This window comes from Bemisia tabaci, chromosome 3, assembly GCF_918797505.1.
Source record: "Bemisia tabaci chromosome 3, PGI_BMITA_v3".
Lineage (NCBI taxonomy): Eukaryota > Metazoa > Arthropoda > Insecta > Hemiptera > Aleyrodidae > Bemisia > Bemisia tabaci.
The window spans coordinates 31,952,377-31,977,226 of record NC_092795.1 but is presented as its reverse complement, the minus strand read 5'-3'; the positions used below and the strand labels follow the sequence as shown (position 1 = coordinate 31,977,226).

General features: G+C 41.9%; 1 protein-coding gene across 6 annotated transcripts in view; it reads left to right on the top strand.

The window, feature by feature from the left end:
- LOC109043827 (rho guanine nucleotide exchange factor 10) overlaps positions 1 to 24,850 on the top strand; it is a 181,786-nt gene that overhangs the window by 111,923 nt on the left and 45,013 nt on the right. The gene's annotated exons all lie outside the window — the stretch shown is intronic.

Below are 24,850 nucleotides of genomic sequence, written 5' to 3'. Positions count from 1 at the left end.
CCCTAACTCCAAGTCCAAAAGGTCTCAGTCGATCGACCAAATTTTTTATTAAATCGACCGGAACCGTATAGGAACGCATTGGACTATCACCAATGCGATCCTGGCGCCTCACATATTATTTTTAACGAAGTTGTAATTGTTAACCTAAAGATTTAGTCATCGTAATACAAAGAAAAACTAACCAGAAAATAATATCCGGAAATTGAGGTTACTTGGTGTTCTACTTCCAATATGAACTCTAAAATTGTCGGTTCCCTTTTCTTACTGCGCCAACATCTTGGAGTAAAAAAAAAAAAAAGAACACATTGGATCTAGAGTCCAGACTTTTGAAAACATTGACAAGAAAAAGGACTCTTGATTCAAGCAGATTTGAACCTAAATCAAAAGGAGATCCGCTCAAATTAAGAGGCTTGGGTCTTGATTTAAGCTTAAATCTGATTGAATCAAGAGTATTTTTCTTGTCGATGTTTTAAGAGTCTGTACTCCAGATCAATTGTGTTTTTTTCCAGGGTATGCTCCTTACGGAGTGAATTACATCATTTTAAAGCGGCATCTACGCTTTTCGCGGAGTTTCATACGGTTTTATGGTGCTAATTTCACTTCGCATTAAAATCATTCAGGGTTTTGGGCGCTGTGCAGACTCCGGCACCAAATTTCACATCTGGGTTTTTTACGGTGAGTAAAGTGGTCCATTGTTCCATTGACGAGTTTTCACAAAATTTTCTCAGGCCTGAAATAGCTAAAATTTCCGATTTGAATTCGAGTGGATCTCTGAGTGGCGGTGCATATCCGGACTCGGCGATTTCGTCGCCCTCGTGGTATAAGGGCGCAACTACACTTGGAATGCATTTTGCAATGTGGAACGATAAATTCTGGCTCATCTGAAAAAGCACTTATGTGCATAGGGAAACTAATGGCACATACGTTGTTTTTTAACCGGGACAGAATTTATGGTTCCAAATCGCAAAATGCAGTCGACTTAGCACCGAATCCTGTCTTCCAGACCAAATGATGCTTTTCTAAATTCATCCCAATGCACAGTTATGCTCTTTTGTGAGTCGGGCGACGATTTGCCGATTCGTCGGCCGCAATAATTCTCCTGTCGGACCGACTCGAGCCGGAGCCACACCAAGGATCGTAAATTAGTATCGCTCGCTTAAATAACATCATTTATCACGGCGCAACGACGGCCGTCGCCGTCGCGTCCGAGTAACGAATCGGACGTGCCCGTGTCATACGCCTCGTCATCGGAAATCGAAAACCACGTGGAGCCCATTCATAAACGTGGGTCGTTAGCGCATAAGCTTCGCGCTCGATTCATCCCGCCGTAAACGTAATGCGGCCCGACACTCCCGCGCCGAGGAAAAACCACGTATGAGCATTCGAATGTTGCCAAATTTTGCTGTAAAAAACTATTCATTTTGAGTGAATGTATATGCATATCTTTCCTTAAAATTTTCGGTTGTTTTAGATTAAATTGCGAATGAGATTCCCTGAAAAATTGGGAGGAAGATATCTATAAATATTCCAGAAAATTCGTGATTTGTCGAAGGGAATTTGGCAACACCTGAAGGCTCATACGGCGTTCTTCCTTAGCACGGCAGAAAACTCCCCGGACAACAATTTGGTCCGTGAAACTACTTCCGGAGGCTCTTGGACTTCTCGGAAAAATCGCACGGTCCAAGTAACAGCTTCCTTATCGTTTTCCGAGTGTGACAAAGCTCTGAGCACGTTAAGCTGCAAGCTATTGGGACCCGAAATTTCGTCGCTTGGCTGACGTAAGGGCGTAACTATACTCCGTAAAGAACCCTGTCCTCCGTACAATTCAACGCTTTTCCGGGCTCATCTCAATGTGTAGTTATGCCTTTATATAAGCCAAGCGGCGATTTGATTGGATCGTTAAGCGTTTCGCTTTGGGTCACACTGTAAAAAATCGAGGTTGTGAAATTCGGTGCCGGCGCCTTTATAGCGCCTAAATACCCCGAGTGATATGAATGCGAAGTGAAATTAGCTCCATAAAAGCGTGCGACTCTCCACTAAAAGAGTGGATTCCGCTCTGTAATAGAGTAAGTCATTTCGTTGGGAGAATAGATTCCGCTTCGCATTCATATCACTTCCAGACGCAGAACTACGGAGTTTCATAGACGCCGTCACAAAATTGTTAATAGTGTATCGGGAACCGAAAATTTGATGGGATCGTTTTGCGCAATTTCGTTATTTTTATGTCAAAGGTAACTTTTTTAATAGGCATTTTATCAAATGCTCAGGTAGATAGTCAAATTTTGATAGTTTACAAAATGTTGTAGATTTAAGGTGAATAGATCACGAGTTTTTAATCTTTTTTGGAAAAATAACTCCAAGAAGTTCCCTTGTTCCTTCCTCTTCACTTGCCTCTCACACATTCAAATGTTAAAATTTGAATGATTTTAGGTTTTATGATGCACTAAATATCTCAAGGTAAATGTTCGTTCAGGAGCTAAAAATCGTTTAAAATACAATTGTATTATACGCACATGTATACAGAGAATTCTTTCTCAAAGGAGCTGTCCAAAATTATGAAAATAATTAAATACGAATACTTATTGACGATGTGCCGAGGCATTCGAAAAAATGCCGATTTTACTATTTGCGACTCGTTCATGTGGCACAATATGTGACAACGTCATCGTGATAACATTTTTAAGGTCGCAGTTGAATCGTTTTATGTCCTTGCACGTTTTCTACGTCGACGGAGACAATTTCCCTTGTATAGCAGTTGATTTTCCAGAGTGTGGTCAAAAGTTTTTTATATGATTTCGAGCTTTTGTCGAGTCAGCGAAGGAAAATCTTGAGAATGTCGGAAACAATTCAGAGAACTTTCCTCGAGAGGGCTTTTATTCTCGGCTCATTGCACTCCCGGGATTGCTTCAAACTTTTTTGCCACTTGCGAGTGCAGCAGTCGACCCTGCAAAAATCATAGTAGTGTGTCTTGTGTTGTGGTTCCCCTCAATTTCGCGGAGAAGCTAGGCGATGTCTGAAGAAAATATACATCAAGGTGTTCTAGAGTTAAACAGAATACCAATGTTACAACCATAATGTTGTGCTTCCATCAAGTTAAGAATTTTTGTAAAATTGATTGTTAAATTTTTGTATTTGCACTTCTTATTTTTTGTAAAGACATTAATAGCCTGAGATGCTGAATGTTCCTAATAGAATTAATGAAGTAACTAACTTACCAACCCGAGTGTCGGGATGGGATCTTAGCCATGCAAGTTTTTGCAAATTAAGCAAGGATTGCTTAAATGCTTAATCAAGTGCTCAGATTTGTAGTTAGCAGTCATTATTCGGCGAATTAAAGCGTCGACTTCCGAATTTAACTTTTGCTGCGATATTAGGGTGAAACTTTTCAAGACGAATAAATTGATCAATCGATTTGCTGTTAAATTTCAACTTGCTAACGAAGCAATCCTTACTTTGAAGTGAAATTCTGTGACGTAATGCTGCCATCTTCAATTCGCCCTGTAGCATTTCACCAAGTTTTTCCAGGATGCAAGTTAAAACCTCAAAAGCGCTCTTCCGCTAACGGAAGCTTGCGAAAAAGTGGATAGTGGGTTTCTAAAAACCGCCGAGAGCTCTCCTGACTCTTTGCTAAACGGAGATGAAGAATGCAGGAGTCTAGCAACGTTCCTTTGCGCCAGAGTCTTCACAGGCGAAAGTTGGTCGCACCCAGACCCCACCTGCGGCTTTGTGGCAGTTACTCGTGTTCACGGTTGCCGGACTTCAGTTAGTAACAATTTTGAATAGGCCAGTGGAACGTGTTTGTGCCAAAAAGAACCGTGCACCCACAAATGAATTGAATCCTGAAGCACGCAGACCCAATGTAAAAAGTTTTTGTTTTAGTTAATTGCTAGAAATACAAATACATTGCCCCTCAGTTCCGGATCGTGAACGGTCCAATAAAGGCTCAGTGTGGCTGATTCGATCGGAAATGGATCCATCAATGTCTGTGCTCTCTACGCGTCAATTTGTTAACGAAAAATAATTAAATTTAAAAATCGCAGAATTTTCACCTACAATTCCCATTTTCAACAGGAAAATGTTTGGCATTCTCAACTGACAATTTCATAGATGTCACCTCTGGGTGCAGGCAGAAATCAGTAAAATTTTGGACGGATTTTGTCCAGTCATAAACAATGAATTGTTTGCGTCGATTTTGCAACCTTGGAAAGGATATAAGTTCTTTCGACCAGGGAACGAACTACGAAAGGTTCTCCAACCGCACAAGTTAAAAGTTATAGAATTTGTTCTCCATATTTTGCACTTTCTGTAGAGACAAATGGACCGCGTTAAACAGAAAGGAACCAAGCCACATCGGCCATTGCCAAATTTAATCGAGCAATTTAATTTTTTACATGAAAACGGATGTACGGATTTTCGTGCAAATTTCAGTGGATTTTCTCTACAGTACAAAGCAAATTCCTTAACATTTTCAAAGGAATCCACACAAACATTCTCTCGTGAAAAATTAAATTGCCCAATTGAATTTGGCAATAGCTGATGTGGCTTGGTTCCTTTCTGTTTAACGCGGTCCAAATCATTGTTATCTTTTTCAAGGATCCAGTTAAAAAGTTTTACTGCCCAATTTTACTCGAAGTTTGCAAAAATTTCGGAAGTTGCACTGCTCAAATTTACTCAATGTCGGAAAAATTGATCATTTTTTTATGATTCTATTTCGAGAGTTTCCTGAAACCTTCTTTGAAAAGAATGTAAACCAAATGGGATATCGTGATAAGAAAAGGAGCCGTTTAAGAAACAGAAATTGATCCGACTTTAAAATAGAGGAGCGAACCACAAATTGATTCCATGTGTCTTGATTCTCAATGTAAAGAGACCCTAACGTGTGTGACCTGTTTCCGCTGCTTCAAGAGAAATGGGAATTTCGTGCAAAAGTGGCAACGTTACAGCTAGGATTTATTTGAGCTAACCGACCGACCGGCCGCCGCGCCGCGGCCAAAGCCCCGGTCGCCGAGTCGCTGAGTGGGCGGCGGCGACTGAGCGACTGAGGATGAGATTCGGTCGCCCGTTAATATTATAAATAACGGCAATTTGCTTTGATTTTGACGGAGCAGTTTTCAAATCGTAACCGCTTCACAACGCTCCAATGCGCGAGAATTTCTTATGACTCAACCTCCGGCGTCAATAAACCTGTCCCCGAGGTCGTAAGGAAAAATTTCCAATCGTGAGGATATTGCAATTAAATATCGTGAGCTTGCATTCTGAGCAGTCTGTCTCCACGTCGATTTAAATACCTTCTACCACTTTGGAGTTTTGAAAGATGGTTCGGAAAGTAAATATTTTCACGCCAGATTCCACACTGATCTCTAAATTTCCTCGAGACTCTTGTATTAAAATGAACGACTTTGGTGATTTAGCGAACTCATGAAGGTGATCGAATCAGCCGGGCTATCGAATTTTTGTTTCGATCTGTTGGTAATACTTAAATTACAACAGATTTATGATCTTATCGATGTTCTGCGAAGAACTTGAAAAAATAATTATATTAATGACCAAAGCAGTTTAGCGTGGAAACTCGGCTTCACCGGTTTGCGGAGCGCTACACTGAATCATTCGCTGAGTTTTACAACTTTGCGCGCCTTTGTTTTTTCGCGATACCAAATGCATTGCAGCGCGCACGGGGATTGACGCGCCTTCAAACGTGCACGATACCCTATGCATTACCGCAACGTTAGTTTAGTTGCTTAACCTAACGTAACCTAACTTCTGCGGGGTTCCCATCAATGCTACAGTTCCTCCGAGCAGCGATTAAGCTTCCAGTAACGACAACCATGACCGAAAGTCATTTTCTCAGTTATGAACGTAAGTGATGAACTTGCATGTCAAACGCAGCTTTATGCAAATGAAATAAAATAAAAGGAACTATGCACATAAGATTTGAGTGCCTCGTGTTTATTTTTGTTTTTATTTATGTGTGCATACTCTCTTTGAATATTGTAAAAATCTTTAAGAATTGGGTGGCATCAAGTGAGGGCGTAGAGTTTGTTAGGTTACCACCAGTTGGTGTTAAGCGATGACAGAGGAGGCGTCATGACCGCTCGGAGTAGTTGGGATATATGCCGGGATTACACTATTAATTAGGACCCGTGTCAGGATATTGGTCCTCCAGCTGCGGCGCCCCGACCTTATGTGCCAGATCGTTCAGTATAATTTCAGTTAGTCAAAATAATCAATACTTAGGTTCGAGGGTCAGTCCGACGATTGGGACAGTGCTCAAAATCGTTCCCTAAACTAAAGAGCTCCATTCCTTAGGAAGACCATACACAGGGTGATCCTTAAGTCGCACATTGCACCAGCACTAAGCGTCACCCCTGTAACTTTTGAGCAAATTGAGTTAGAGACTTGGAATTTTTGAATGCCCCTAGGTAAAGAAAACGACTCATAGAACCTTAAAATATAAAAAATTCACAGTATTCTATCTTTTGTATGTTGTATCTTTTGTAGTGGTAGTTTTGTAGTGAACTCAGTAATCCCTGGAAAGGTTCTGTTCCCACAATCGCACTATTCGATTTTCCTGGAGGCCCGTGAAATTCGTCCTTTACGATGCTTTTTCAAACATCTCTTTGTCAGCCTGACTGACAATTTTGACGAAAATTAGTAATAGCGACTCTTTGCCGCATTCTACAGTACAAGTAAAGTACGCAAGTTTATGTTTTCAATCTTTTCTGATTCCGCATGGAAGCGCTGTATTGCCTAAAAAAATTGCAAGTCTAAACTTTAAATTTCAAAAATGGCGAAGTTTTTAATTCGTCCTTGAAAATTGTCAGTTTGCAGATAGGCCGCGGTATATTGCTCTTTAGCCATTAATACAATGGGCTTCCTATAAGGATAGGAGCCGTCTAGTGAACACTGGAAAAAAAAAAAAAAAAAAAAAAAAAAAAAAAAAAAAAAAAAAAACCATTTGATCTAGAGTCCAGACTCTTGAAAACATTGACGCGAAAAAATACTCTTGATTCAATCGGATTTTTGCTTGAATCAAAACGAAATCCGCTTAAATTAAGAGGCTTGGTTCTTGATTTAAGCTAGATTCTGATTGGATCGAGAGTACTTTCTCTTGTCGATGTTTTAGTCTGGACTCCAGATCCAATGTGTTTTTTTTTTCCAGTGTAGTGAACAGCCATGATGGCCATCGGAGTTTTGCGCAATTTTTCGTAGGATACGTCCTAGTAAAATCTTGTCCACGACGAACCCACTTCTTTTCCGAGGGAATCAAATTTACATGTACATATTTCCCGACGCGGCTATCGTCGGGGCATTACCATAAATCCAAGTGGCTTTTAACGGTTTAATCCGACAACGCCATTATCGGATTTCCAGCTCGTGGACTCGAGCCCGGGCCGCGGGGCGCCCCAATAAAACTCCTTGTTTCCATCCAGCCGTTCATTTATCACAACGAGATTGAATTTAAATTTTTCTTAGTCCGCCGCGCGCCCGCGCCTCCAAGTATCATTTATTCTTTACTGTTTGCTGTGAGCCCCGGTATCATTTGCTCGGACATATTGTCGGCATCCTCGACCCCCTCGTTGTTGCATCTCTTTGTAGTATCATTTGTTGTGATCCCGAGGTGTATTTTCGGTAATTCCGTTAGGACCGTAGACATCGTCGACGCCTTGACGTAAGGATGTATCTCGAATTCCACATGAGCCGTGTTCTCCGTTTAACTCTAGGCCTTCCACGGCTCATGTGGAAATTGAGGTACGATCTTACATCAGAGGGGCTGCGTCTTTGGCGTCTCTTCTTCATCGTACGAATTGTAATTGAATCGCATATTCTTGAGAGGGTCCAAGCGCCACAATTGAGAGTTCGAGAAAAACCGTGGAAACTATTTTAATCGACCCGCTCCAAATCTTGGAGGTCAGAAAGATGAATATGTGAGAGGAACGATTGCAGTTCAAAAGTGGATCCTGGTTGTTTCAGACACTTGCCTACAATTTGAACGAGTGAAAGTGGGAAAACATGAGTTGGTGTTCGAGTTTTTTTTTTTTAGAATGAACGAAATTTCAGAATATGTTTCCCATTTCAAGTCAAATTTTTAGAATTTCAAGCTTTGATGTGCATGAGAACATTCATTTAGCAACATCAAATCACCGCCAAAACTCAATGGAGATGTTGCATGTGAGAGGAATTCGCGATTTGACTGTTGATTCTTACGTAAAAGTTCGCGAGAAACACGATGGTGCCACTGGTTTTCTTTGAAATCAACTCCCAAGCTCAAAAAAAGCTCTCAAGTTGAGCCTAAAATGGAGGGGATATCCCACGCTATCCTGAGAGTCCACCTCTACATCAAGACCAAATCTCCATGCACAGATAGGGAGCAAATACATTGACAGGGCTGTCACCTGATTTGGGGAATCTAAAACTGAAATTACGGCAACCCTGTCAATGTATTTCCTCCCTTAATCTTTGCATGGAGAGTTTGTCTTGGTGTAGAGGTGGACTCTCAGGATAGCGTGGGATATCCCCTCCATTTTGGCCTCAACTTGAGAGCTTTTTTTGAGCTTGGGAGTTGATTTCAGAGAAAACCAGTGGCACCATCGTGTTTCTCGCGAACTTTTACATACGAATCGATAGTCAAATCGCAAATTCCTCACTCATGCAACATCTCCATTGTCGATTATTTGGCGCTTAAGTCTCTTCGAGAACGACCGATTCACCGTCGCCGAGATTGCATCACCACAGAAGAAAAATACCGGAGTCGAAGATGCCATCCGAGTAGTCCTCGTATTCCTGGTCGTCGCGTCTTGGTCGGCGCCCCTGTTTTCCGCGACGACGGACGCCTCTCTCCTCGCGGGAGCGGGACCACACAGCGAGTGTGATAAACGAGCGTGGCCGTTTGGATTCGCATTCTCGATCATAGCGTGAAAATAAAGCGTCCTCGTCTCAGTCTTGGTTGCGCCGCGCTACGCCCTTGAATCAAAAGTGTGACTTACGCACTTATTTATTGTATGAAAGTCGTGTGCCGCGCCGCGCCGCGCCGTGAAGGATGCTTCCGACGAAATGATGCGTCTCTTTCTCTGTTCTTCCAGTTTGCGCGGCCGCCTCGAGGATCGTCGACCCCACGAGCGAATTTTTCGGCTCGAAGGAGACGAGAGCGCTGCATGTTCAGTCCGACGTAGTTATGTCCCGAGTCCCTTTATACTGAGAGTCAAGAGAACACCCTCTCATGAGTCACAAACGGGAATGCAGATTACACCACAGAGAAAAAAAAGGAGGTGTTTGCATTTCGGGCATCTTGGAATTTTTTGATGATTTGATGACGTAGGTCGGTACAGCGACGTTTAGCGTGAAGGGGACGTCGCTGTACCGACCTACGTCATCAAATCATCGAAAAATTCCAAGATGCCCGAAATGCAAACACCTCCTTTTTTCTCTATGAGATTACACAAATTGAACGTTTTTCGTAATCTTTGATCGACCCATTCTCAAATTCCTTTCTCCGTTCCTTCTCTCATTTCGTTTGTTCCTTGCCGAACCCGTAATTCCCTGGTCCATTCCAGATTATAATATTTGCAATCGGAGAAAATGTAATCTTTATTCCCGTCTGTGACACTGTAAAGGCCTAAAATACTGGAACCTATCAGAAACGGATTCTTATTGTCTTGACTCTCAGTATAAAGGGACTCTAGTTATGTCGAAAGAAATTGTGTTCAAATAAGTTAAATCACAAAGAATTATATAGCACGAAAATTCTATTCGATCAGAAATTTCCCTGAAGGGTCACTCTATGCCAGAATAATCATGAATAATTGATGAAATTGACTCCACTCGTTTTACTAATTACTAATTTAGATACTTACAAATGCAAATTTTTCCTTTTGCTTTTGCATTTTTGTAATTTTGCCTCTCTTTTTTTTTTACTGATTTGACACAGAGAGAAAGTAGTGCCCTTTGATTTAGCCCATATCAACTTAATTCGATAGAAAAATTCATTGATTCGATTGATATGGCAATTTCAATTTTGCGCTCCAGTTTTATTTTCTACACAGCTTTACTTTTCATGGATACTGGACTCTCTAAAATCCCAAGTTGAACATCATTTTATTTATCCTCTCGAACAAGTTGTCCGCAGAAAAAGGCATTGATTCATTTCAAAAGAACGAAAGAATGTTTTGACCGAACGGTGTCATCTCACCCGGAAAAGCATGCCAACTCGAAATGATGTATGATACACAGACGAGGAGAGACCATGAAAGGAAGAGAGAGGGGTTGCACATAATCAGGATCACTGCTGGAGCTTACCCTGGTTAGCAACTGTTGCGTGGCGCACGGTGAGAGATCAGGTAGTGCCGCGCCAAGAAAAAACAACGTATGAATCCTCAGACGTTGCCAAATTCACTTCGAACCGAGCATAAATTTTCAGGAAAATGTATCCATATTTTCCTCTTAATTTTTCAGGGAACGTTGTTCGCAATCCAGGGTGTCTGCAAGTACGGAATTTCCAGAAAGTCCGGAAAAAGTACTGATTTTCTAAGGGCGGTCCGAAAGTACTGAAAAAGTGCGGAATTTCCGCCAAAAAGTACACAATGGACCACTAGACAAGGCACGAATTCAAGCATTCTGATACATGGTTCTTAACCAGAATTTCACGTAGAACACGATTCGCGCATCGAAAATTACTGAAACTAACTCCTAACCACTATATTAACGTTTTTATTTCACATTGGTTACGAGGAATTTGAACTGCTCGCTCACAAGAAACTCAAAACTACATGAGTCAAATCGCCCACTACAACGGTTTCAGCAAGCTTCTCAATCGAGCAATGTTCATTTCCCATCATGTGTTGTTCAAACTATTAGCAATTTGCTATAACTGAGCCAAAGCGTCAAGATTGAGGTTGCCAGATTTTTATATCGCAGAGACTGTCATGATAACGTTTAGCGCGCGATGTGAATCACGTAGAACATTGAGTTTTCATGAGCGGGTGGTTTGAATTCACGCATTAAGAATCATTAAATATCTTCGTAAGGAGTTAATTTCGGTAATTTTCGTTGTGTGCATCGTGTTTTACGTAAAATTTTGGTTAAGAAACATGTATCAGAATGCTGAAATTCGTACCTTATCTAGTGGTCCATTTTTCATTTTTGTCGCAATTTTGAGCGAGAAAAACAAAATTTTGAATTTTCCGAATTTCGTCAAATGGAGGTACTGAAAAAGTACTGAATTTGTCTGTTGAGGAGGTACTGAATTTCGTGGGAATGCACTGAAAAAGTACCGTAAAAGTACTGATTTTTGGCCAGCCTGTTCTAGTAGACACTCTGCAATCCAATCTGAAGGATTCGTAAAAAAAAGGACGAGTATTCATTCTGTTGCTCAAAAATAAATATTTTATCGGAAGAATTTTGGCAACGTTTGAATGTTTGCACGGCGTTTTGCCTTAGCTCCGCCAAGAAGTTGTCGGTCTACCCAGTCTCGCTTTACGTTCGCCTATTGTGGTCTTTTGTGAGGACACGGCGCACAATCGGTCGGGTCAAGGGGCGAGATCGGGCATGAAATTTTTTATCGAAACTGCAAATTTTTATGCTCATTTTGTCAAATGTTATATTCTGAGGGGTACTCACCAAAGATTTTTTTCACGAGAAAACCAACGGAACCCTTTTTATTACCTCAACGTTTGGAACTACTACTTTTTAATGTTTCCACATTTTGTCCGACTTTTAAAATTGATTTGTTACATTGTGCGGCGGGGCTCTAACCTTGGAACGGGTTTACACTACAGTCGGTTTGCGCCTTTGCCGGTTAGCACCTCCGGTCGCCAAGGACTCACAACGAAAGGGGGGGGGGGGTAAGTGAGAAAAGAACAGGAAAGGGGGGAAAATCATCGATGTTATATTATGTGGTGTGTGTTGTGCATTACCGACCTGATCTCTTGAGGTGCGTCACTGTGCCATCGACGAGTACGTCTGCTGTGACGAATGCGCACTTGGACGTCCCCGATTGTAGTCGCAACAAAGAGGTTTTTAAAAACAGCGTTCGGCCCAACGAGGAAAATTTCGGCGAGCCCCCCCCCCCCCCCCCTCCTTTTCATTTTCCTACGTTTCATAAATCATGTCCGAAACCTTTCCTCATTAGAAATAAATAAGAAAGTCTGTTTCAAATCATACAAGAAACTTGTTAAAAATACGATGCAACTTTGTATTTGAGGACCCCCCTCCATGACAGTATAGATAATGGGAAAATCGTAATGAAAGAAAATAAAATTTTAAAAAATTGGTCTTGTTCGGGATTTGAACCCCGGTCATGCAGGTAATAATGAAAGAAGCAATCAACTGAGCCACCATACGATCTTATCTACGCCGGTGAAAAGCCTCATGACAAGGCTCACTCAAATCAGGGGACCGAGCGCGCGTGGTGAGATGCTGCCTCCGTCTCAATTCACCTGTGACAGCCTGTCGGGGGAGATCGCATAACGCCGCCCGCACGCTTTTACACTAGGAATCGCCGAACAAAATGTGCTCTTACTCTCAAGGTCGCGGAAGGTCGCAGTAAAACTAAAGACATTTCAAATCTGCATAGTTTTCTGAACACTCTCATATAAGTTTCATGGTGTTCCGTGTAGTTCCGCGCTTTTGCGGCTCTATTAAAGCCAGGAAAAGTAAACGGTCTTGGGCACTGTTTTCAATGAGCAATTATAATACTTAAATAATGATTTTGGAGAAATCAACGGTCATATTTCCTTTCTCTGGCCTTTGGCATCTCGTTTCATCCAGAGATGACCCTTTTTCGCCACGAAGTACTCTAAAAAAAAGCAATTCAGTGGCACCACTCCTGATTGGCGAGATTGAGGCTGGACGTTTACCGGCTGCAATCCCTATCATTTTAGCGACCAAAAAATTTATTTTTGTGATAACCATGATAGATACGTAACCAGTGGGTGCCTGTGGACCCACTCTGACCATAAATAACACCATTTGATGACTTGATATAAGGGGGGTTTTGAGCAGCTAGATTGGGGTTTTGACACACTGTGCAACGGTGTGCTCGTGTAGGTACGTGTTTTTTAAAGCACTCATTGTTTCATTGTTCGTGGATTCGTTTTGCTTAATAACGCTCATTTGTAAGTCCTTCGCGATCATTCTGCTTGAGAATTCAAGCGCAAGGCGCTGTAGCTCCTTATCTTAGACTCTTTTTGAAAAATGAGGGGGAATATAAAATGTTGGACAGGTATATAAATAAATATGAATAAAACCTTTTTAACACTTCAGGTTAATTTTGAAGTACGACGGAAATTTTTCTGAAGATTTCTCCGTGATAATTGATCGGACTTCATTCTGCAATGTAGGAAATATATGTATAGCTTCTGGCTTCGCCGTGAAAACACTTATGTGTATTGAGAAACCAATGGTGCATACGTTGTTTCCAATCTGAGCTAGATATTGTAATTCCCTATTGTAAAATGTTGTCCAATTTAGAATGTACTTTTCAGGGGATGCATGGGTGTTCACAAAGAAACGACCGATTGGTCGTGCGCGAAGTGCGCGAACTACGTATGCTACTACTTGGGATAATGAAGGATAGAAAATTTATCACGCTTTGATCAAAATGCTTCCCATTCTTCCGTACACCTTCCCAAGTTGTGTACGCGTGCTGTCTACGCGTTCTCTAATAGCGGACGCATTTCGGAATTCAGCGCGCGATTTGAGAGTCTAGAGTCTAGACTAGAGATAATGCTCGAGGAGACGGTCGGCGCTTTGTTTGAAGTATCACAACAGTTTTGCAGGCGCTTCTAGCGATCGTTTTTCGCGCAAAGTTGAAAGTTACGGACATTTTTTCCGGAAGATGAGGTTCCTTTTCACAGTTCCAGCTACATTTATGAAGCAACAAAGCTTTTTCGCATATCCACGAAATGAAAGGGAACGTCAACTCTTTTTGGCTGACTCGGAGATTTTAACGCGGAGTAGAAACATTGGATGGGGCAAAGCGCGTAGTACAAAAATTTTGAATTCAAGCAGTTAAAATTGCATGTCCACGAAATGAAGGAGAACGTGATTCCTTTTTCCTGACTCGGAGACTTTAACGCGGATTTAGGAAGGTTCGATGGTCCGAAACACGTGTTACAACTATTTCGACTTCGAAGTAGGAAAAATTGCATTTCGAGAGAGAGAGAGAAAACATTAAGAAGACAGTACAATTCTGCTCGTTTCTGCTCACTTCTTAAGGAATTTGCAGTAGCTCTCACTTAAATTTCACTAACATCAAACCAAATACCAGACCTCATTCTGAACAAAGACAGCAGGTATTCAGGTATCCTTCGATAAATAATGTACCCTAAATTAAAATGGAGCAAATAAAAGGTGGAAGCTGATGGCAGTCAAGAGTTATCTTGTAATCTAGTTAGAGTATTTATGAGCACGTGTCCCCATGTTTGTAAACCCCTCGGAGAATAGGAGTTAATAGAAAAATAATGAGGCAGTCGTTTCGCTGAACAAACAGGCGCTCTGCTGAGTTGCCGAAATTTTAGAAAGTTCTCCCGTTGTGAAAAGGAACCAAATTTTAACTTTCCACCCATGTGAACATGAATTAAATCAAAAGGAACTATGTACATAGGAGTTGCATGATACATAGTATTACATAGTTCCTTTCGATCCTATTCATGTTCACTCATTGTTATAGTTTCTTTTATCATTAGTGCGTCCAGTTGGCGAGAAAATCCTTGAAAAGTCAGGAAATTTCGATCTCAAACTTCCGTAGTTTATCTGTTACCGAGTACTGCCATTCTCTGTGTACTAATACGGTTCCGCTCCGTAACAAAAATCTCTTCGTACCTAACGGATAAATCAACCGGATCCTTCCTGTATTACACGTTTCTATACACGTTTTTCCCCCCTCTCTCTCTATGTACCGAATGAATCTTTTAATTCCTCGAGATCCGCTACAGAGAAAGAGAGAACTGCACAGTGATTACGGCGCATGCGCATGTCTCAAGGTCATGCCGCACTGTCCCAATACAGGGAAACGGAAAAGGGGGAGATGGAAACAATTAGGGTGGGGAATATCGTGGGTGTATTATTTACTTTTTTACGGTGTGGCAACCCTGTGCATGGCGTGGGCGTCTCGTTGGCTCTCGGAGTTTACGAGGGTTAGGGTGGCTGGCCCCGGGAGTCGAGGCTAGGGGGCTACCCGGTCTGCCGCGTTACGGAAAAGAGCCGTAAGTGGAGTTTGGGATGAGCCTCGAAATGCGTAAGAGTATGTGCTAACCACGGCTCATGCAGAAATGCCCTTACGGCTCTCTCCCTTAACAAGACAGCGGTGCCTACGAGTTGACCCCGCCCCCTCCCCCCACTTCCACCGTCGCTGCCCCCGACCCTGGGCGACGATCAAACGAGAAAACACCTGTCGTGCCCTCACCTCTGCTCCGCCGTAATTAAAAACCGCGGATCCTAGTAGGATTCTCACGGTGGTTGCGTGGTTTTTGCCCAGCCGGATAGTGATCCCGATTATTCCCCGTCCTGATCCCGATCCAGGTTCATCCCATCCTCCGTGCTCGCCACTGCCCGGAACCCAAGGTCGTTGAAACGGATTAAGTTCGCTCTCGGGTGAGCCCTGGTGTGGTTGTCCTCTTATGGATTTCAGGGTTCAGTCGAAGACACGAGTGTTCTTTTATAAGAATTGTGGGTTCGAATGCAGCATGTGCTCACATTAACTCGGTGTTATATGACTCGTAAGATGAGGATACAAAACAACCCCTATCGAAGTGGAGTGATCGGTGACTAGCACTCACGATCTCCCGTCGGATTTAAATGGGAAATTCGAAGGGTCCCAAGCGCCATGAGAGGAGATGTTGCTCATATTGTGGAACTGTTTCGTTATTCTAACGGGACTCAAAAGGCATGAGAACCGTAAAAATTTAGGGGGAAATTTCCCGACGGAAATTTCATGACGTGAATGCATCAAGGTTCTTTCATGGTGGGAAACGCCGCGCTCACGCCGGAAAAAAAGCTTGAGCGGTATGTGCGAAGGGTTGCAATTATTAATGAACGCTGGAAAAAAAAGTCGCTCGGGTCTAGAGTCCAGACTCTTATAAACATTGATAAGAAAAAGTACTCTTGATTCAATCGGAGTTTCGCTTAAATCAAGTGGAAATCCTCTTAAATCAAGAGGCTTGGCTCTTCGATTCAAGGAAAAATCCGATTAAAATAAGAGTATTTTTTCTTGTCAATGTTATTAAGGGTCTGGACCGTAGATCCAAGCGATTTTTTTTCCAGTGAAAAATAAAATCTTGAAATTTCATGTGAAATATTTCATGAAATTTCAGGACGATATATGCAAGGTATTGAAAAATATTATTCAAAATTAAACATGAAATTAAATGAAAGGCAATTGAATTTTACTGTTTCTTGTTTTTTAGTGCGTTTTGCATACCCAGCCCCTGAAAATATTTTTCATATTTTTCACAACTTTGAAAAATCGAAATGGCATGAAACAATTCCCGGAAGTGTCCAAAAATGTTCATATTTTTCATCTCACATGTGCAAACATGTATCTCCGTTCATACTAGGCTTAGAAATTTGCGCTCGAACAAGCCTTATTATTTTTCGCCCACAAGGTCCTGAAAACAGCGCAAGTACCCCATTAACAATATCTCCATTAAATCGGTTCTATTTCGCGATATTTCAAACACTGGAAAAAAACACATTGGATCTATAGAGTCCAGACTCTCAAAAACATCGACAAGAAAAAGTACTCTTGATTCAATCAGAATCTAGCTTAAATCAAGAACCAAGCCTCTTAATTTAAGCGGATTTCGTTTTGATTCAAGCAAAAATCCGATTGAATCAAGGTTTTTTTTCTTGTCAATGTTTTCAAGAGTCTGGACTCTAGATCCAACGTGTTTTTTTTCCAGTGAAGGAGAAGCAGACGAAGGGTGATATGTTTCTGTGTCGTCCTTTTGAAGAGAGCGCGAAGCGTCCTCGGGGGTTGGGCCGCGTAGCGGCCAGGGGGCGTTAGTATCTCTATATTGTGGCGCCCCAAAGTGGAGACAGAGGCGAAAAAATGGAGGTCATAATCGACAAGAGCCGGAAGATGATTAGTCCTTGTTTGGCACCGCTCGATGTTTTGACGAGAGACGAAAGTTTTGCGTCGGCTCCCTCGCGGCGGTTCCGAGATGACGCATACTGCTTTCACGAAGTTCATCAATGACGTCCCGGCCGGGTGAAACATGGCATCTCGCTGCGTAGTTGGGTGGAAAGTTCGAGGGTGATTATCTCATTATTCGCGTTTACTTAGTTCGTCAACCGGCGGGCGCGGATGATTTATGAAAGGGCCGCGTTACTTTTCGACGGTGATATTTTATTTAGTGCCAACTCATTATCGCTCACTCGAGTTTATTTTCGTTAAGTTTTAGCCTTGATCTCGGTCGAACGGAGCGAGTGAAAATAATGAATGGTTAATTTTTTGAAGGAAGGTTCGGTTTAACCAGGGTGTCTACAAGTCCGGAATTCCCGGAAAATCCGGAAATAGTACTGATTTATCAAGGACGGTCCGGAAGTACTGAAAAAGTGCGGAAATTTCGCAGGAAGGTCCGGAATTTTTGTCATGTTTTTGTCATTTTGGTCGCAATTTGAGCGAAGAAATGCTAATGTTTGAAATTTTTTGAATTTCGTTAATTGGACGGTACTGAAAAAGTACTGAATTTTTCTGTTGAAGAGGTACTGAATTTTTTGGGAATGGCTGAAAAATGCTGTTAAAAATACTGATTTTTGGCCCGCCTGATTTAGTAGACATCCTGGTTTAACGCTAATTCCAGTGTTCCAACCTCGAGTTTCAACAAAATCAGGAAATTCCATTAAAAATATCAGGAAAATCTTACTCGAGATTTTCTAAGACACCCTGACGTAACAAGGTTACCAGGATAATGAAATCAATCGAAATAAAGGTTGGGACGTCACATCTACACACGTGCCCATAAAAGTATCTCTGAATGTGTCGCACTAACTGAAACACAACGGAAATGTTGTTGGGATGTCATTCAGTCGTTTCTTTGAAGTGCGTTCATACTAATGATACGGTTCAAGAGCCTTGTCGTCTGGCCGATTTTTCTCGTCGCCGCTGATAAGCATCTTCAATGCAGGTCAAGAGAGTGAAGAATAGAGAGATGCTTATTAATCGTTTTCACGGCCCTTACGCCCACTTAACTCAAGATTTTCTCACACTTGTGAAGCGTGTTGTTCGCAGTTTTTTTGCTTCCCCGTAGCAGCCCGGCCGCGCGGCGCCTCGCACTACTGCCAGACGCTGAGTAAGAAGGCCGTATGAGTCCTTAGACGTTGCCAGTTTCTATTTGACAGAAAACACATTTTCCGCAGGTCAAATTAGAACTTTTACGAAAAAATTTGGAAAGAATTCGGAACTTTATCTACATTTGTAATACTCGTTTGAAAATCGTATGTAGAACTAATCAGAGTTTTTTGCGTACACAAAACACATACAAAAAAAAAAAAAAAAAAAAAAAAAAAAAAAAAAAAAAAACCCACATTGGATCTAGAGTCCAGACTCTTGGAAACATTGACAAGAAAAAATACTCTTGATTCAATCGGATTTTTGCTTGAATCAAAACGAAATCCGCTTAAATTAAGAGGCTTGGTTCTTGATTTAAGCTAGATTCTGATTGAATCAAGAGTACTTTGTCTTGTCGATGTTTTTAAAAGTCTGGACTCTAGATCCAACGTGTTTTTTTCCCAGTGTAATTTAGAGCTTTCGGAAGCAGCTTCTCTTTTATGAGAGCCTAATTTTTGTGTGCAGAGCTTTTCGTGACTCGAAATACGGAATGTTGTGCAAAAATTGTTGGCAGCATCGAGGCGCCCTATCTCGCCGAGGGTGTTAATGCTGTTATAGTCGCTCTTCTGGCGTAAGGGCGTAACTCGAGTTCCATATGAGCCGCAGAAAGCATGGACGTATATGTAAAACAGGGTTCACGTGGAAATTGATATACGCCCTTACGTCGTCGGAGGAGCGACGTTATGTCCGTCTGGAGATGAAGGAAGCAGGACTCCGGTCCCGCGCTGTAAAATTTAAATTGTCTCCCCGCTCCGCTGTCACAAACATTTGTCCTTTGACTCGCCCGCCTGCACGTGACTTGTTAATGTTGCATGCTCTTCGATTCGGAACGTCCCAGAAAAGAGAAGTTTTTCGCCTCATGTGACCGCTGAGCGCATGTTGACCGTCGAATAATAATTGATCCGAATCTGCAAGTGACGTACGGAGTGTTGGTGCTCAAGGAGCTCAAATTGTTTTTTGACCTCAAAAACGCTGAAGGAATTCAAGGGAATTTTGTCGGAGACATGGAATTCTTTGTGGTGAATCAGCAAGGTTTTACTTTTGAGTCCCTAAAAATTGAGAATTTCGTAAAAATACCATGGAATTTTCTCTCGAACCTCCGATAATAATGGAATACTCAGGTTTTGATTATAAACTTTGTAGAATTATCTCTAAATTATATTTGTTGAAAAGTCCAGGGCATGCATTCTTGAAAATTCTTCTCAAGAAAATTAGAAAGAAATTCAGATAGAATTTTCTAATAAAGGGTGCACCAAGCAAAGGCATTTTTGTTCTTTTACAGTGAGAAATACTGGACACAATCGCTGCCACCCTTGGTGGCGCTGGTGCTTACCAAATTCTTTTGTACTTTGGCCTGATACACGCTCAAATTTCCGTCGATTTCCGGTCAAAATTATGACAAAAATGGCGGTCAAATTTTTGCAGGCCGCAAAAATTTGATGGTAGATGGTGAGCACCAGTCACAATTTGATCGGAAATTGATGGACATTTGAGCGTGAATCGAGGCCTTTTCTGCTCTTATTTTTTAGCCAACATTTCTGTACCTGTGCACGGTTTTCGGTTCTATTACTCAATTATTCTCGTACCCAATGTGGCTGATTTATTTTTCTTCTTCTTATACACCTCCTGACGCGTTACTCTTATGCCTTGTTATTCTAAAGCAAGATAAGCCAGAAATGAAGAAGCGCCACTTTGCCCCCATATCATAGCACGCATCACCTTCTCGATGCTCTCCCCACTTTTTACCTATGTCTTGCTCCGTTTCGGTTTCACTCAAGCGGAAATGCGATCTTCCAGGGGCGGTTTCCGGTCGCCGCCGAGCCTCGATCAGGAATTCACAGGAAATCGTCCTCACCCCCTTCCCCACCGCTCCCTTACGCAACTCACCCACCCCTTCTTCGTTGTTTCCTCCGCAATGTCGCCGTTTTTGTCGAAACTCCCATTTTGTGTTGGATCAAGGAGGTTGAGGTGAGGATACCGAGTTATCATGTCATTGTCACCATCATGAAACAGGGTGTCTAGCATCAGGATTTTCCAGATTTTCCCAATTCTATCAGGATTTGAGGTCCATCAGGATTTAATCCCGATTTCAACAGGATTTGAAGGAAAATCGGTCGTAAAGTCAGGATTTGAGAAAAGTCGGCCGTCCGCTTATTTTCGTTAATTTTCCGCTATCCGTCCGTTAATTTTTCTCCGCAAAGGGTCAGGATTTGATCAGGATTTGGAAAAAATATGAAATCAGGATTTAGAGGTCAAACATTAAGAAAAATCAGGATTTCCCAAAATGAAAAAAACTAGACACCCTTTTAAATGAGTATTTCTTAACAATAAAAGTAAGGTAGAAACTTGGACTCAGGATCAAAATAAGTGTCCTGAGGATATCTCAGATGCCATCAAATCTTAATTTCAAAAAATTCCTGATTCGAAATTCAAGACTGTTCACAGTTTGTGTGGAGCTCAAGTGAAAGGTGTGAAGCTTCTGTGGAGCTGTGAGTGTGAGTGAAGGCACTTTCTAATCTCATCGCGTGATTTATCCGTTAATGCTGCGTAGAGTCGAGTAACGTCGTCAAGCGGTTCCTTGGAAAAATTTGAAAGAGAAGGAACGTAAGAGGAATAAGTCATGGACAAAATATCAGATCCATTCAACCCTAATGATGTTATAGGGCTGTCTTTTAGAGTGGTGACTCGAAGGTTGCAGCAATGCCAACCACTGATGATGCATTTGCTCCTTATCTTGGCAGAAAGAGCTCAACTAGGTGTAAAGTTGAACTATCAGCATAGGGTAGGCAATAGCAGTATAGCCCCTGCATTACGGCCTTTTTGCGAGCTTTTTTTGAGGTTTTTCCAGTTTGTAAATTTTGTGACCACCCTGAAATCACGGAAAAAATGAGGAGGTGCGAGCTGGTTTCCTTTCGGCGCTAAAGCACCTATATAGATCGTTTTCGATAGTGGTTCGATGCATCGTTTGGTTCAAAACAATAGAACATAACCTGAAACAAAACTTTCAGGATTTCAGTCGGAAAAGCTGAAAATGAGAAAATTCCTAACTGTTTCACCTTGCGATACCATTTAGTACTCATAAGAATAAAAAATCTATTGGAAAAACCCAGTTTCCTGAGATTACTGGATTAACTTTTGAGGCTATGTTTACATGTTGAACCAATCGATATCGATACAATCTCACCTATTTAATGTATCGAAAACGATCTGGGGAGAGCACGGGATTCGTTGAAATATGGAACTCTTAGCGCCCAAAAAAGCAGCCAATCATGTTACACGAAAAACAGGAGAAAAATGCCGCTGCCAATCTTCAGATTCCAATAACAAATCAAGATGGTCAGAAATGTTTATAAATGAGCGTCCTACTGCATAAGTGCGTAAATATGTGTAAAAGTTACGTGTCTAAAGTCCAATACGTGTTTTACTTTGAGGTTCTGAAAATAGTTCCATCGGTTTTCCCATGAAATTTTTTTTCTGAACCACCCGTTAAATTCAAAATGTTATACAAATTAAACATTAAAATTCTCAATTTAAGTCGAAAATTTCCTGTCCGACCTCTCCCATCGACTCGGTCCACTGTGTGCCGTTCGGAAGGAGCACGGGCCACTCTGCCTTGCTACGGAAAACGCCGTATTAACAGTCGAGAGTTGCCAAATTTCTTCCGATAAATTGTTTATTTTAAGGAAAGTTACTAGCATTTTCTCTTTAAATTTTCATATAATTTAGATCCGACTGCGACTAAAATTCTCAGAAAATTTGAAGGAAAACTGTTGACAGACTTCCCGGAAAATTCATATTTTATCGAAGGAAATTTGGTAACGTCCCAAGGTTCATACGGCGTTCTTCCCTATTAGCACGTCAGCACGGGCCAGACCCGGACGGGACGAGCGAGAGGGCATTCCACGGCGACGCGACGCGACGTGGCAGTTCAGTTCAGTTGGAGACTTGTCTGTCCGCGAGGTGATTTATATCCCTTCCCTCCCCGTTTTCACCCCTTCCCTCCTTCCCGACGAGTCCCGAGCTGCTCATCCGAACCGCCATCGACTACGCTCAACCCCACGTTACGTCGTTGATTACCTTGGATTCCGAAAAAAAGGAAAGAAAATCTCAAGCTGAGTTGCGAGGGCTAAGAGAAGTTTAGAGAAAAATCAGGGCATTTTTGCATTAAGTAGAAAAAAAATAGGAAAAATGGAAATGGAAATGGTAGGAAAAATTTTTGATGGTAGGTGATAGGTTGCCTAAGAATGTTCTGGATTGGGTTCCTCCTGGCAGAAAGCGTAGAGGACGCCCTGCAAAATCGTGGATTGAGGGAATAAGGCAGGAAATGAGGAGATGCGATCCGCCGGAGGAGCTCTGGCAGGATCGTTATCAGTGACGGTTGGATGTCGCAGAGCGCGCAGAATTGCTATAAGAGCGACTTGTTAGTTAGTTAGTTAGTTAGTTAGTTAGAAACATTTTTTATTCTGAGTGTCCCCGCAGGAATCGGACGAAATCTCATGATGCTGCAAGTTGCTTTTTGTTCAGTGGTCCATTGCCTGCACCCGTCATTCTAGGCTTCAATACAAAAAATCCATTTTTAGCGAAACGGAACGAATCCACAAGCTGGCTCGCATATTCTGCCGTGGTAAGTATTAACCCCGCATGAGCATTCAAATGTTGCCAAATTGCCTCCTATTAAGTATCAAATTTTGAAAAATGTTACGATTATGTTTCCGTGAATTTCTCAGACTTTTTAGGTCAAATGCCGAACGAAATCCTCTGAAAAATTGGATCAGAAATATTCATAAATTTTCCGGAAAACTCGTGATTTGTCGAAGGAAATTTGACAACATCTGACGGCTCATGCGGCGTTTTGCCTTAGCGCAGCAATATTGGCGGAGCTCCGGAGGCGGCGCACAGTGAATCGAGTCAACGGGAGAGGTCGGACAGAATTTGGAAACTTTAACAGCTTTTAACTCCGCTCATACAAAACTTTGAGGTTTTAAAAGCGGTTCAGTTGGTTTCCTCGTGAAATTTTCTTTCAGAGGCAACCCTTCAAATTCAAAATTCGACAAACTAAAATTCGAAATTTGCAGTCTTACACTGGAAAAGAACACATTGGATCTAGAGTCCAGACTCTTAAAAACATAGACAAGAAAAAGTACTCTTGATTCAATCAGAATCTAGCTTAAATTAAGAACCAAGCCTCTTAATTTAAGCGGATTTTGTTTTGATTCAAGCAAAAATCCGATTGAATCAAGAGTATTTTTTCTTGTCAATGTTTTCAAGAGTCTGGACTCCAGATCCAATGTGTTTTGCGTAGTTAATAATTTCATGTCCGACCTCTCTGATTGACTGGATCCACTGTTCGGCGTGGCGCGAAGTCGGAGTCTTAACCCGCGCCGGGTAATTTTCGTCGGCGATAAGTGAAACAATAAGCAATGAAACATGATAAATTGATCCCGGTCTAAAGCATGAGCCTTCGGCCGGATCGTAAACCTCTTTCCATTCCCGTCCCGTCCCTGTCCTGTCTTCTTCCCCGCGCCTCCCCCTCCCTCCCGCCCCCTGCTCACGTCTCGCCGTAATTCCGTGGCGTAACGTCGTAACGTCGTCGTTCACCGTGCTGAAAGTTCAGGTCGCGAAACGAGAGATTTGATCTACGCCCTGCCTGACGCGCTCATAACGTCGCCCCTCCGACGCAAGGGCGTACCTCAATTTTCACGTGAGCCCTGTTCCCCGTATGATTCTGTGCTTTCCGCGGCTCATACGGAAATCGAGATACGCGTTTACGGCGGAAAAGAGACGATAATGTGGCGTTACTCCTTTCGATCCGCACTCAAACGCCAAGTCTATCTTCCGCTTTATTTCGTCGTGTTTCGGAAAACCCGAGCTCTTGTGACGCTCGTGTTGTGGTCGTTTCTCTCACGAAAGAACGTAACTAAATTTGGAAGTTGCCAAATCTCCCTTTGCAAACTGCATTTTTACCAGGAGAGCACTGGAAAAAAAAAAAAAACACATTGGATCTAGAGTCCAGACTCTTGAAAACATTGACAAGAAAATGGACTCTTGATTCAATCAGATTTAAGCTTAAATCAAGAGGAAATCCGCTCAAATTAAGAGGCTTGGTTCTTGATTTAAGCTTAAATCTGATTGAAATAAGAGTATTTTTTCTTGTCGATGTTTTTAAGAGTCTGGACTCTAGACCCAATGTGTTTTTTTTTTCCAATGAGTCTTGGGCATTTCGAACTGAAATTTCCAGTGATTTTTCTTCCGATCCCTCGCGAAAGTCGACAAAAATTTGAAGGAAAAAGCACAGGTACATTCTCGTCAAAAATTGAATTGTTTAGGCTAATTTGGCAACCTTTGAATTGAGTTACGTTCCTCCGTCCGGGAAATGACGGTGTATACTTTTTTTGAAAGATCCTGGGTAATTCCAATCCTCGACCCTCAGAGATCTATTCATACTACCAGCAGTGATTGACTTTCCTTTTTCCAATTATTGTCGATTTTGGCAGGATGGTTAGCTTTAAACATGGCAACATATCA